The following is a 12,777-nucleotide window of genomic DNA, read 5'->3' as shown; positions in this document are numbered from 1 at the left end:
TCTTCTCACAAGAACAGGATGATGGGACCCTTCACCCTGTTGTATACATTAGTTGGAAACTCCTCCCAAGGGAACAACACTATCCCACATTGGAGAAGGAATGTTTGGCTATTAAATGGGCAGTGGAGTCCCTACAATACTATTTAGCGGGCAGGACTTTTACCTTAGTGACTGTTCATGCTCCCCTTACCTGGCTTGCCCACAACAAAGATACCAACGCTCACGTTCTACGATGGTTCCTCTCACTGCCGCATTTTTCCTTTCAGATACGACATGCCCTGGGTTCCCACATGGCAAATGCAGACTTTTTATCACACTATCCTTCATCGGAGCGTCTCTATCAGCCGCTCGCCAGGGGGAGTGTATGTGACTGGCTGGTCGGAGACAGCCCGTGCACAATCGTAACTGGTGCTGACCCTGACCCAGGTACTCCAGAACGACCTGGGGCAGGAACCAATCAGGAATCGTCAGCGACAGTGACGTGGAGGGGCGGAGGTGGAAACAGAACATCGGGAGAGGAGAAAACGCCAAAGACCGAGGAGGACGGGGAGTGCGGCGAGGAAGAGGAGGAAGACTGAGACGTCGAAGAGCCGTGTCTGCCCTGGAAGAAAGAAGAAGACGAGGAGGTAGCAGACGGAGAACCGAACACCGCGGCGGCTCCGGGAGGCCGAGCGAAGAATCCCGCCACGCTTCTGGAGAAGCGTGGCACTATCAGGTGCTTCCTGAGAGCCCTGAAAGACAAGAAAAACAACAAAGAAGTAAGGATCCAGGGAAAAGAGACCGAAGTCGCCCAAGGAAAACCCTACAAAAAACCCAGAGAAAAGCATAGTCGTTACTTCACTATTTTCTTCAATAAATCACATTCAAACTATACTCCCAGACCTCGTGTTGTCCTTTAATCCGACCTATCACACACCTCTTGTCTCTAACTCCATCAGATCCTTTTTCAGGTTTGTCATATCCACAATTTACTTTTTCAGTTCCTTACTGTTGTCCTGCATGTAGGTACAACATTGTTGAACCTGCAACATCTTGCAAATTGATTTTGTTAAACTATTTATCTTATCAGGGCTTATAGAGTGCAACTTCTCACCCGTAAGGGTCCCAAGGTGCCAAGGGGGTTTGTTCTCTGAGCTGAGTTGAAGAGCCAGGTTTTAAGGTCCTTCCTTAATTGAGGCAGCAATGGTGACTGCCTGAGGTGCAGGGGCAGGGTGTTCCAGCTCTTTGCCACGATATAGGCGAAGGATCGTCTTCCTGCCGAGGTCTTACGTATGCGGGGTACAGTGGCTAGTGCTTGTTGAGCGGATCGGAAAGGTCTGGTGGGAAGTGGAAGGTGATACCAGGGTTGAGATAGGTGGGTTTTAGGTCATGGAGGGCCTTGTATACATGGGCGAGGAGCTTGAAATTAATTATTTTCTCGATAGGAAGCCACTGGAGGTCTCTTAAGTGATTGGAGATGTATTTGCGGCAGGGAATGTCCAGGATGAGTCTGGTGGAGGCTTTGTTGATGTGCTGTAATTTCTTCAGATTCTTCTGGGTGGTGCCGGCATAGAGAGCATTGCCATAGTGGAGTCTGCTGGTACCAGGGCCTGGGTTATGGTTTTGCTGCAGTCCTTTGGGACCCACTTATAGATCTTCTCGATAAGTCAGAGTGTGTGAAAGCAGGAGGATGTGACAGAGATGAATTGGCGGGTCATGATGAGCAATGAGCCCAGGTTGAAGCAGAGGTTGCATGTGTTTGTTGGGGTGGGGGGTGCTGATGGTGGATGGCCACCAGGAGTCATCCCAAGTGAAGTTGAGCTTGAGGCAGCTGTCCTTCATCCAGGCGGCAACAGCTTCCATTACATTGTGGAAGTTCTTCTTGGTTTGGTTTTTGGTCAGTGAGATGATCAACTGGTTATTGTCAGCATATGAGACGATGTTCAGCCCGTGGTTCTTGATGATGGTTGCGACTGGGACCATGTAGATGTTGAAGTGTGTAGGGCCCAGGGAGGGATCCTGTGGGACTCCATAGCTGATCTCTGTAGGTTCTGACAGGTAAGGCGGGAGTCTGACTCTCCATGTTCTGCCAGACAGGAAGGAATGTATCCATTGTAGGAACTTTCCATGGATGCTAGCTGTGTGGAGTTTGGAGCAGAGGGTGAGGTGCGAGACCGTGTTGAAGGTGACCAATAGGGCCAGTAGGATGAGGGCTGCTGAATGGCCGTGGTTGAGGAGCGAGTGGATGTCATCTGTGGTGGCAAGGAGGTTGGTCTCCAAACTGTGGTTGCGCCTGAAACCTGATTGGGAGGTGCCGAGGAAACTGTGTCCTCAATGGCCTTGGCTGGGAAAGGCAGCAGAGAGATGGGGAGGTAATTGTTGAGGTTCAGGGGGTTGTCCATGGGTTTCTTCAGGAGCAGGCAGATCTCTGCATGCTTCCAGTCCTCTGGGTAGGTGGCTGTCTCTATGGAACAGTTGAGGGTGTGGCGGAGCTCGGGTGCGATGGAGGTGTTTGCTCTATTGAAAATGTGGTGAGGACAGGGGTCCATGGGGGCTCTGGAGTGGATGTTGCTCATCATGGTGTGTGTCTCGTCTGTGGTGAGGTTGGTCCAGTGATGCAGGATCTGTGATGGTTCGGTGGTCAGAGCAGGGGGGTTGTTGGAGGGCTCAGAGGGTCTTGGAATCCAAAGCTGTTGTGTATGTTGTTGATTTTCTGGTGGAAGAAGTAGTCTGTCGCAGAGGTCTTGGAGGGATGCTTGCCATTTCCGATTGGGGTTTGGCAAACTCTTTGACCATCGCGTAGCGCTCTTTGGCGTTGTGAGCAGTGGTGTTCATACGGTCCTGCAGGGTAGCTTTTCTGGTGACTCTGCCACCAAATCCCACCACCACCTCATCAGCTTTAAAGTGCTCGAAGTCTTCCAGGGACTGCTGTTCCTCCATCTTTACTCTAGCCAACTGCAGATGCGCCTGGAGTCCTGGAGTGCGGGGGAGAACCAGCTGGCCTTCTTGCGGTGGTGTTTAGCTGAGGTCTTATGGAGAGGTGCTAGAGTGGTGTCACATTCGGAGAGCTATTGATGGAAGTTCCACAATGAGATGTTGGAGTCTGCGGTGAGGGGCGGGGTGACTTGCTGAGGTTATTGGAGAGCTGTTCGTTGGTGAACTGGTTCCTTTTTTTCCTTGGGGCTCAGAGTGTGGGGAGGTGGATGGTCAATGAGGTGATGGTGAAATGGATGCAGTGGAGGTCAATCGAGTGAAGCGTGGAGGTGTTGCTGATGGTGATGTTGCTAGTGAGAAAGATGCCATAGAGTGTGTGTCCAGTGATGTGTGTTGACGAGGTGACTAATTGCTTGGTGAGGCTGTCAAGCAGGGAAGCAGTGTTGGTGTTGTTGCCATTGTCAATGTGGTAGTTGAGGTCGCCGAGGAGGAAGTAGTTCATGGAGTCGCGAGCATGAGGAGAAATTATGTAGACGATGTAGTCTCTGAAGGTTGGTTGGGGGCTAGGTGGCCTGTAAATGTGGGTGTCATGGAAGGTTGACTTGGGGGGAGGTGTATCTGGAAATGGAGGTGCTCCATGAAGAGGTAGTGCTCAACCATGTTGGCTGTCAGGCAGAGGGAGGATTTGTGTACAATGGCCCGGCTGCGGCCTGGGTGAGAAGGCCATTCTTTGCAGAGCCGTTTGTAGTCACTGGGGATGGCGAGTGCAGATGCTGAGTTTGTCCATGTTTCATTGAGAAAGGTGATGTCTGGGCAGGTGCAGTCTAGTAGGGCCTAGAGTTCTACAGTGTGTTTGCAGAGTGAGCGAATGTTGAGGAGGATAAAGCTGAGGTACTCCTGGTTGGTGTTCGATGGCTCATTGGAGGGTCTGGTGCTTGGTGTAGGGTAGGGGTGCAGTGGCAGTAGAGGAAGGAGAATGGTTGTTCCATCTTACGGCAACCATTCCAATGTCTACTAACAAGAAGGCACTTACTGTATCTGTAGACAACTTATCTACAATTGTTGACAACTTCCTTATCTTGTGATCATTTAGGATCACTTACATAGACTGAATCATCACACCCAAAATATCTCCTACATTCTCTCAAGAACTGGCACCTCTCTTGACTCAGGTATTTGACTTCTCATCCAAAACAGGTTAATTGAAATGCTCCACATGACAAATCTTTGGAAAGACTACTCCTAGACAACATGTTCCATACCATCTTTTAGGTCGCTTATAATAAGCATTTTTCCCACAGATGAAAAACTCTTGGTATGGTGGGGTCCTGTCCAGCTAACATGTATGCCCAAACACTCTTAAACAAAAACACACCTACATTAACTAGTCCCTACAAATTGTGTGTCAGCTTTTGATTTAGGCCTATATACACATAGCTTCCCCACTTGTTGCCAATCTAAGGCAAGGGATCCTTGATTCCCTGCTAATGAATGATCTTCTTCTTTACCGCAACTATGAAGCACTACTCATTTCTCTACCTTAGCTTTCATTGCTCTTCTGTCTTCATCTTTTCCTATAAACTAATTTTGTAATGGTATGAGAATACAGGTCAGATTGAACCTAAATTTACATTTGGTACAGTCTATGTTCATAGAAAGAAAGAAACCTCCCACTTTGTCAATGTTTTTAACTTTGGTAATACTGCTCAAACGTTTCATGATAGGGACAATTGAGAAAACTAAATTGTAATTAGAATAATAATACTGGAGATACTCGTGCTGATACAAGAGAGTCAGCAACAAACTACAGAAAATTCCATAAGTCAAAGGGATACTATGCTAGGTGATTCCCTCATTAACTGATGAAGGCAACTGGGTGGAGATGTAGCAGTTTTTAACTTTGATGGTATTAACCTCTTAGCTGCTGGGCCTTTCCCCCCCCCAGTGCTGAGCCCTTTTTTGGCTATTTGGGGTAGTTTGTGCTTAGGCATTCATCAACTTTTGTCCACATGCCAAATTTGCGTTCTTTTTTTTCCAGCATCCTAGGGATTCTAAAGGTACCCAGAGTTTCTGGGTTCCCCTGGAGTAGACCAAAAAATTAGCCAAAATACACTTTAATTTCGTTTTTTTTAAAAAAAGGGCTGCCGAAGAAGGTTGTGTTTTTTTCCCTCAAAATGGCACCAACAAAGAGTTTGTGGTGCTAAAATCACCATCTTCCCAGCTTTCAGGAAAAGGCAGAGTTGAATCAGAAAACCACATTTTTCAACACAATTTTGGCATTTTACTGGAACATACTTCATTTTTACTATTTTTGGTACTTTCAGACTCCTTCCAGTTAGTGACAAGAATTGGTGTGAAACCAATACTGGATCCCGGAAAGCTAAGCATTTCTGAAAAGTAGACAAAATTCTGAATTCAGCAAGGGGTCATTTGTGTAGATCTAATAAGGTTTTCCTACAGAAAATAACAGCTGAAATAAAACAATATTGAAACTGAGCTAAAAAAACTGCCATTTTTCTCCATGTTTTACTCTCTAACTTTTTCCTGCAATGTCAGATTTTTTAAAGCAATATGCCGGTACATGTGCTGGACTCTTCTGGTTGCAGGGATATATATATGGCATGTAGGTTCATCAAGATCCCTAGGTACCCAGAGCCAATAAATGAGCTGCACCTTGCAATGGGTTTTCATTCTATTCCGGGTATACAGCAATTCATTTGCTGAAATATAAAGAGTGAAAAATAGGTATCAAGAAAATCTTTGTATTTCCGAAATGGCCACAAGATAAGGTGTTGAGAAGCAGTGGTTATTTACACATCTCTGAATTCCGGGGTGCCCATACTAACAGGTGCATTACAGGCCATTTCTCAAATAGATGTCTTTTTTATACACTGTCTTACATTTGGAAGGAAAAAATGTAGAGATAGACAAGGGGCAAGAACACTTGTTGTACTATTCTGTGTTCCCCCAAGTCTCCCGATAAAAATGGTACCTCACTTGCGTGGGTAGGCCTAATGCTCGCAACAGGAAAGGCAATATGGACACATCACATTTTTACACTGAAATCTGACGTGTTTTTTGCAAAGTGCCTAGCTGTAGATTTTGGCCTCTAGCTCAGCCGGCACATAAGGAAACCTACCAAACCTGCACATTTTTTAAAACTAGACACCTAGGGGAATCCAGGATGGGCTGACTTGTGGGGCTCTCACCAGGTTCTGTTACCCAGAATCCTTTGCAAACCTCAAAATTTGGCTAAAAAAACACTTTTTCCTCACATTACGGTGACAGAAAGTTCTGGAATCTGAGAGGAGCCACAAATTTCCTTCCACCCAGCGTTCCCCCAAGTCTCCCGATAAAAATGGAACCTCACTTGTGTGGGTAGGTCTAGGTCTGCAACAGGAAATGCCACAAAACACAATGTGGACACATCACATTTTCCTAAAAAAAACAGAGCTGTAGAAATGGTACCTCACTTGTGTGGGTAGGCCTAGTGCCCGTGACAGGAATAGATCACACAACGGTCAATGTTGGTCCTTACATGAGGCAACTGTTGACCCTGGGGTGATCCATTCCTGACGCAGGCACTAGGTATAGGCACTCAAGTGGTGTGGTGTTTTAATCAGGACAGGTGAGGAGTCACTGGGTGGTAGGAATTTTGTAGATCCCAGCATATTCTTGTAGTTTGTGTGACAGAAATGCAAGAAAAATAGAGTTTTTATTCATCATTGCAGGGTATTCTGGGTTTGAAAACTATGGGGAATCTGCACAAGTCACACCTCTGTGGACTACCCCGGATGTCTAGTTTCCAGAAATGTTTGGGTTTAGTGTGTTTCCCTATATGGCCACCGAACCCAGGACCAAAAACACAGGTGCCTGCCTTGATCGATAATTCTGATGTCTCCATAATACGATTTGGGCGGTGGAATTTTGGGCCGAACTAAATTGGGGAGAACTCCCAAGAGAGCACTCTCTCGCTCTCTGTGCTTACCGCCGCATTTACCTGCTCTCTGGGTTGGGCTAACCCACTATTGCCTCGTTGCACAGACTGTGCTTGCAAAGAGACAGCAGGACTGTCCTCATCACCTCCCTCATAATTTACTGGAAGAGGAGTTATCCAATGGAACTTCTCCGACTGAAAAATCACTCCCAGAGTCTGCACCATTGTCCTATCCCTCAGATGCTGTCTCTGATCCTACGTCAGAGCTGTCCTCTATAACCCGAGTGATGGGGTCAGCATCAGTCATCCATCAAGATGCCATTTCTGCTATTAGCTAAACTGTTGCTCTATAACACTGGCCTACGCAGACAGTCACAAAATTGCTGGTGTGTGTCTGATACATGCAACAGTAGAGGCCACCTTACCTGCGCTTCATCCCTCAATCAGCACGTTCTTTCAAAACACTCAAAAAACACCTTGTCACATACCATTCATCACAGTCTTTAGCACCTCCTGCGCCCAGTCCAACAATCATTATTGGTGCTCCCACTCCCATGTCCTCCTCCTCGGATTCCCTCATTACCTTCCAGCAAAAGTGCCTTTCATCTCTCCATAGCTGCCACCCATCCCGCACATACATTTCATTAGTATTATAGCATAGGAAGTGGCTCACTTTACTAATGTACTCAGCTATTTACATAAAAAACAGATTTGCTCTTTGCAGTATGCATATAAAACTTTGGCGCTTCTTTATGGCACTAAAACTGCCACTAGACAAAAGTCTGATCCTATTGTAGCAGAAACATAATCACAAGACTTACTTGACTTTTTTTATTGCTGCCTAAAAGCTACAGTTGAAATGCGTCAGATGAAGTATGTGCATTGCTTTGAAGACGCAAGCTGCAACTACAAGACAACTGGTGGCAAATAATATATATATATATATATATATATATATATATATATATATATATATATATATATATAAACTTTGATATGTGGGTCTGGTTTTCCTGGGGGCCGATCGCAGCCCCGAGGGAAACCACACATGCATTGACAAAAGTGATGTCTCTCTCTCTCTCTCTCTATAGATATGTATATATATATATATATATATATATAGATCTATATCTATATATATATATATAGATAGATACTGGAAGATGCAGGATCACAAGAAAACAACAGCCAGCCAGGGCAAAAATCTGGATCCCAAAGGATACAAAGAGCCACAAGAAAATGTAATATCCAAGAAAGAAGTGACTCAAACAGATGATCTCATTAAAGAACAAAAATATATTTCTACTACAACGTTTCAGCTTCCGCCTTCCTCAGGTAGTACAAAATGGTTTGCTCAGTGGCTGCACAGCTGACACTGGTGGATTTTCAAAAAGCATCATGAGTGAAGATCACATGTGAATACCTTTTACAAACATCATCAGTAACTAGCTCTGTTACAAAAAGGACCTATGGAATAAGACAGCATCTTACATGTCGCTCTAGATGCATTATTTATGTGATTCTGTGCCAACGTCAAAGCTGTAAAAAACAATATGTAGGTCAAACTGTGAATGACCTCCGTACACGATTCAGGAACCACAAATCGGCAATAATTAACAAGAAACTTGACCAGCCTGTAGCCAACCATTTTAACCTTGTGGACCATTTACTATCAGATTTGAAGATTTTCCCTGTGGAACATGTTTTAAAGGAAGAACTACTGGACATCAGAGAAAATTTCCGGATGTACTGTTTAAAATCTCTGCATCCAGATGGACTGAACATCACTGACAATACTACTTGATTTCTGCATTTCTGAAGAGTTCTCAGGACTGCATTGATTCCACATTCCAATTGGAATCTTCACTCATGATGCTTTTTGAAAATCCACCAGTGTCAGCTGTGCAGCCACTGAGCAAACCATCTTGTACTACCTGAGGAAGGCGGAAGCTGAAACGTTGTAGTAGAAATATATATTTTTTCTTTAATGAGATCATCTGTTTGAGTCACTTCTTTCTTGGATATATATATATATATATATATATATATATATATATATATATATATATATACATATTTCAAACAAAAGTGGTCTAAAGGTTGCTGGGTGGTGCACTCCACTGCCGGTGCCAGTGACCAGTCCAACAATGTCAGAAACAATAAGTGAATCAAACATGGAAATCAGTGAAGGAGAAGAATCTGGCAATGTGAATATCAGAACAACTGTGTTGGAAGAAATGCAGATTATATGTTTGGACCAACAAACATCAAAAGGCAGGGGCCGAGGACGCAATACGGGCAGAGGCCACCCAAAAAACGTACAATCAGATATAGGAAAATCAGAAGAAGTAAAAGAAAGAAGGAATTATCCTCTGCGCAACAGACAGAGGAAATAATAGATGACTTGGAAAGGATTGAAGAGGAAAAACTAGTGATAAATCTATCTAATCATATACTAACTAAGGAAGAAGAGAATGTATTAAACAAAGGCTTGTCATTCTGTCCGAACACCATATGGATAGGGTGGAAACCAAAATAGACACATACAAGTTTATTAGAAAGATCAAATTAGCAAAACATTTCAGTAAACAGCAATTAAGACCTAAAGATAAACAAAATACACTAAATTATGTGGGCTTAACAATTGACCACATAGAAGATGTAAAAGTTTGTTATGATCTAATAAACAACTGAGAAGATGATGAAATAACATCAACTCAGATATTGGAAACAATTGGAATACCGACAAATATTCATCAATATAGCCAGTTCAAACCAGTTTCAAAATGTTGTCCTGTTCTAAGCCCAGGAAATAAAGTGGATCTATTTTATGAATTGGTTATTAATGATTTGGAAAAATTAGAATATGTTGAACCTTCAAAAAGAGGAGAAAATCTAACCATATCTGAACGGGAAGCTTTAAAACAATTGTCAGACAACCAAAATATCATCATCAAACCCGCAGACAAGGGAGGTAATATTGTGATCCTAAATCAAAAGGACCATGTCATAGAAGCAATGTGACAAATAAGTGATAAGGAGAGCTATGAAAATTTGAAAAATGATCCCACGAACCATATACAGGCGATGATTTTAAAGAAATTGGAAAAATGGCGCAATGAATGTTTAATCAATGAGGAAGAATTCAAATATCTGAATCCAAAATATCCAATACTGTCTTCCATTTATTCCTTCCGAAGATCCACAAGACATTAATTAACCCTCCAGCAAGGCCCATCATCTCGGGGTGTGGATCGTTGTTTGAAAATATATCCAAATATGTTGATCATTATATTGCTCCATTAGTCTCCTCTCTTAGCTCATATATGAAAGACAAGGGAGACTTCCTACGAACAAAAGACAACATTCAATGGCAATCGGGATACAAATTGGTGACAGTGGATGCAGTGTCATTATATACATCAATCAGACATGAAGTTGGATTAAATGCATTAAAATTCTTTTTACGACAAAGAAAAGTTGAAGAAAAAAGCCATTCGGAGATGTTAGTGGAGGTGGTGGAGCTATGTTTAACTAACAATATCTTTCTATTCAACAAAAATGTCTATAAACAAGTGCGCGGCACGGCCATGGGAATCTCCCTCTCTCCAAGTTATGCCAATTTAACTTTGGGATGGTGGGAGAGAGAAATAGCATGGCAGTATGGATATTCCGATCATCTGGATAAGGTAGTATTGTGGCTACGTTATATAGATGATTTATTTCTGATTTGGAATGGCACCAAGGAGGAGTTTGCGATGTATTTTAAAATCTTGAATGAAAATGAATATGGTTTGAGTTTCACTTATAACATCAATGAAAAACAAATTGATTTCTTGGATATAAGAGTGTATATAGACAATAATCAAATTAATACAACTGTATTCAGGAAAGCGACTTCCACCAACAGTGTCCTACATGGGAGCAGCTTTCATCCTAAATCCCTGATAAAGAGCATTCCATTTGGCGAATTCCTAAGAATGAGAGGAACTGTTCAAATGATAAAGAAATGGAAAACCAATTAAATATGGTACGGAAACGCTTCCTGCGTCGCGGATATCTAAGAACCAATATTGATCTTAGTGAGAAGAGGGCTAAGAGAATGTCTCAACAGGAAATACTGATGAATAGGGATTTAAAAAGAGGAAAAAACAAGGAGGAAACTTGTCCCCGCCTAATTCTCACTTTCAGTAAAGAGAGCAAAGCAATAGAATCAATATTTAGAAAACATTGGAAGATATTAAGGAGTGATCGAGATCTGGCAAAAAGAATAGGTGGAATTCCACAAATATCCTATAGGAAATCACGCTCATTACAGGATATATTGGTAAAAAGTCACTATGAAGCACCAACTACAAGAAACTGGCTGAAGAATGAAACAATTGGCTTTCATAAATGCAATAAATGTAAAGTGTGTCAAATTGCAAGAAACACCAAAACTTACATTGACCACAATGGTAAGGCCATGAATATCCTACAAAGAATCACCTGTGATAGCCAATATGTAGTGTATATGCTTGAATGTGAGTGTGGTTTGAGATACATTGGCAGCACAATTTGTCCATTAAAGAAAAGGATTTTAGAACACACTAGAGCCATTACCAACAAAGATATGAGCTACACAATGGCAAAACACTTTGCGAACTCGCATACCAATGACTGGAGATCATTATGATTTATAGGTATAGCACAAATGAAAAGAAATGAGAGAGGAGGAGATAGAATTCAAAAACTTAGACAAATGGAGAGTAAATGTATTATTCGGCTCCGCACAAAGATGCCTTATGGATTGAACATGGACGAAGAATTACATGTACATTTGTGATTCTGACAAATGGTCTAAATAGATGACAATAATGGCATTCATGTGGGCAAGCCACTGACAAAACACTATGAGATAAGCACATGACATCCTAGTCAAATAATGATAGGCATTACATTAGAAAAAACTGATATGTGTTTATCTAGGATTGAGAGAGTAGAACTTAATAGATAATTTATTAAATATCTCAAGGTCATCAACAACATACTGGCATGTCTCAGTTAGGAATGCTTGAACACCATAGTGACACTATATTTGAATATGCATATGAAAAATTGAATAATTGTTATAAGGGAATTTGTGTCACTCATGTATAGCTTCTTTGCTTAATATAATGTAGTAAATGATCAGTGGTGCATATAAATAGTATTATATTATGAATTAGAAACTGAACGAAACGACACACTAGAGGAGTGCACTTGCAATCAGTATTATATTATGTGGAAGGCGATCTTTTATCAGTACTAATCTATGTATTTGTTATGTTTATTTGTATTTTTATTTTATTTTATGTATTTGTAGTAATTGGATTTAAAATTAGGAAAATTATAAAAATGTTTTTCAATTGGAAAACGACACCTTCCAGAATGCATTGCAAATAATGAAGCACTATGGGGTATAAATAGCAAAAGGGAAAAGGGACTCATTCACTGTGAACAAGACTCCTTGGGGAGTTGAAACGCATTGGTGGTTGTTATTTTGGCATCAATAAATAGGCACTATTGAAACTTAATGGAGTGCAGTGAATACTTTTGGTGAATTATATATATTGAGATATATATATATATATATATATATATATATAGATATATATATCTCTATATATATATCTATATATATATCTCTCTCTCTCTCTCTCTCTCTATATATATATATATATATATATATATATATATATATATATATATATATATATATATATACTCAATATATATATATATATTTTTTGTAGTTGTAGGGTTTCCCTAGGGGCCCTACAACTACTAAAAAAAAGTATTGCCCCCACAGGGGGTCGTCCTGCCCACGGACGACCCCCTGTCAAATTCTTTCTTTTCTTAAAAAAAACCCTGGGGGGGGGGTGGTGTGCGATCAATCGCGACCCCCC

Source organism: Pleurodeles waltl, chromosome 2_1, assembly GCF_031143425.1.
Source record: "Pleurodeles waltl isolate 20211129_DDA chromosome 2_1, aPleWal1.hap1.20221129, whole genome shotgun sequence".
NCBI lineage: Eukaryota > Metazoa > Chordata > Amphibia > Caudata > Salamandridae > Pleurodeles > Pleurodeles waltl.
Note: the sequence above shows the minus strand (reverse complement) of the source record.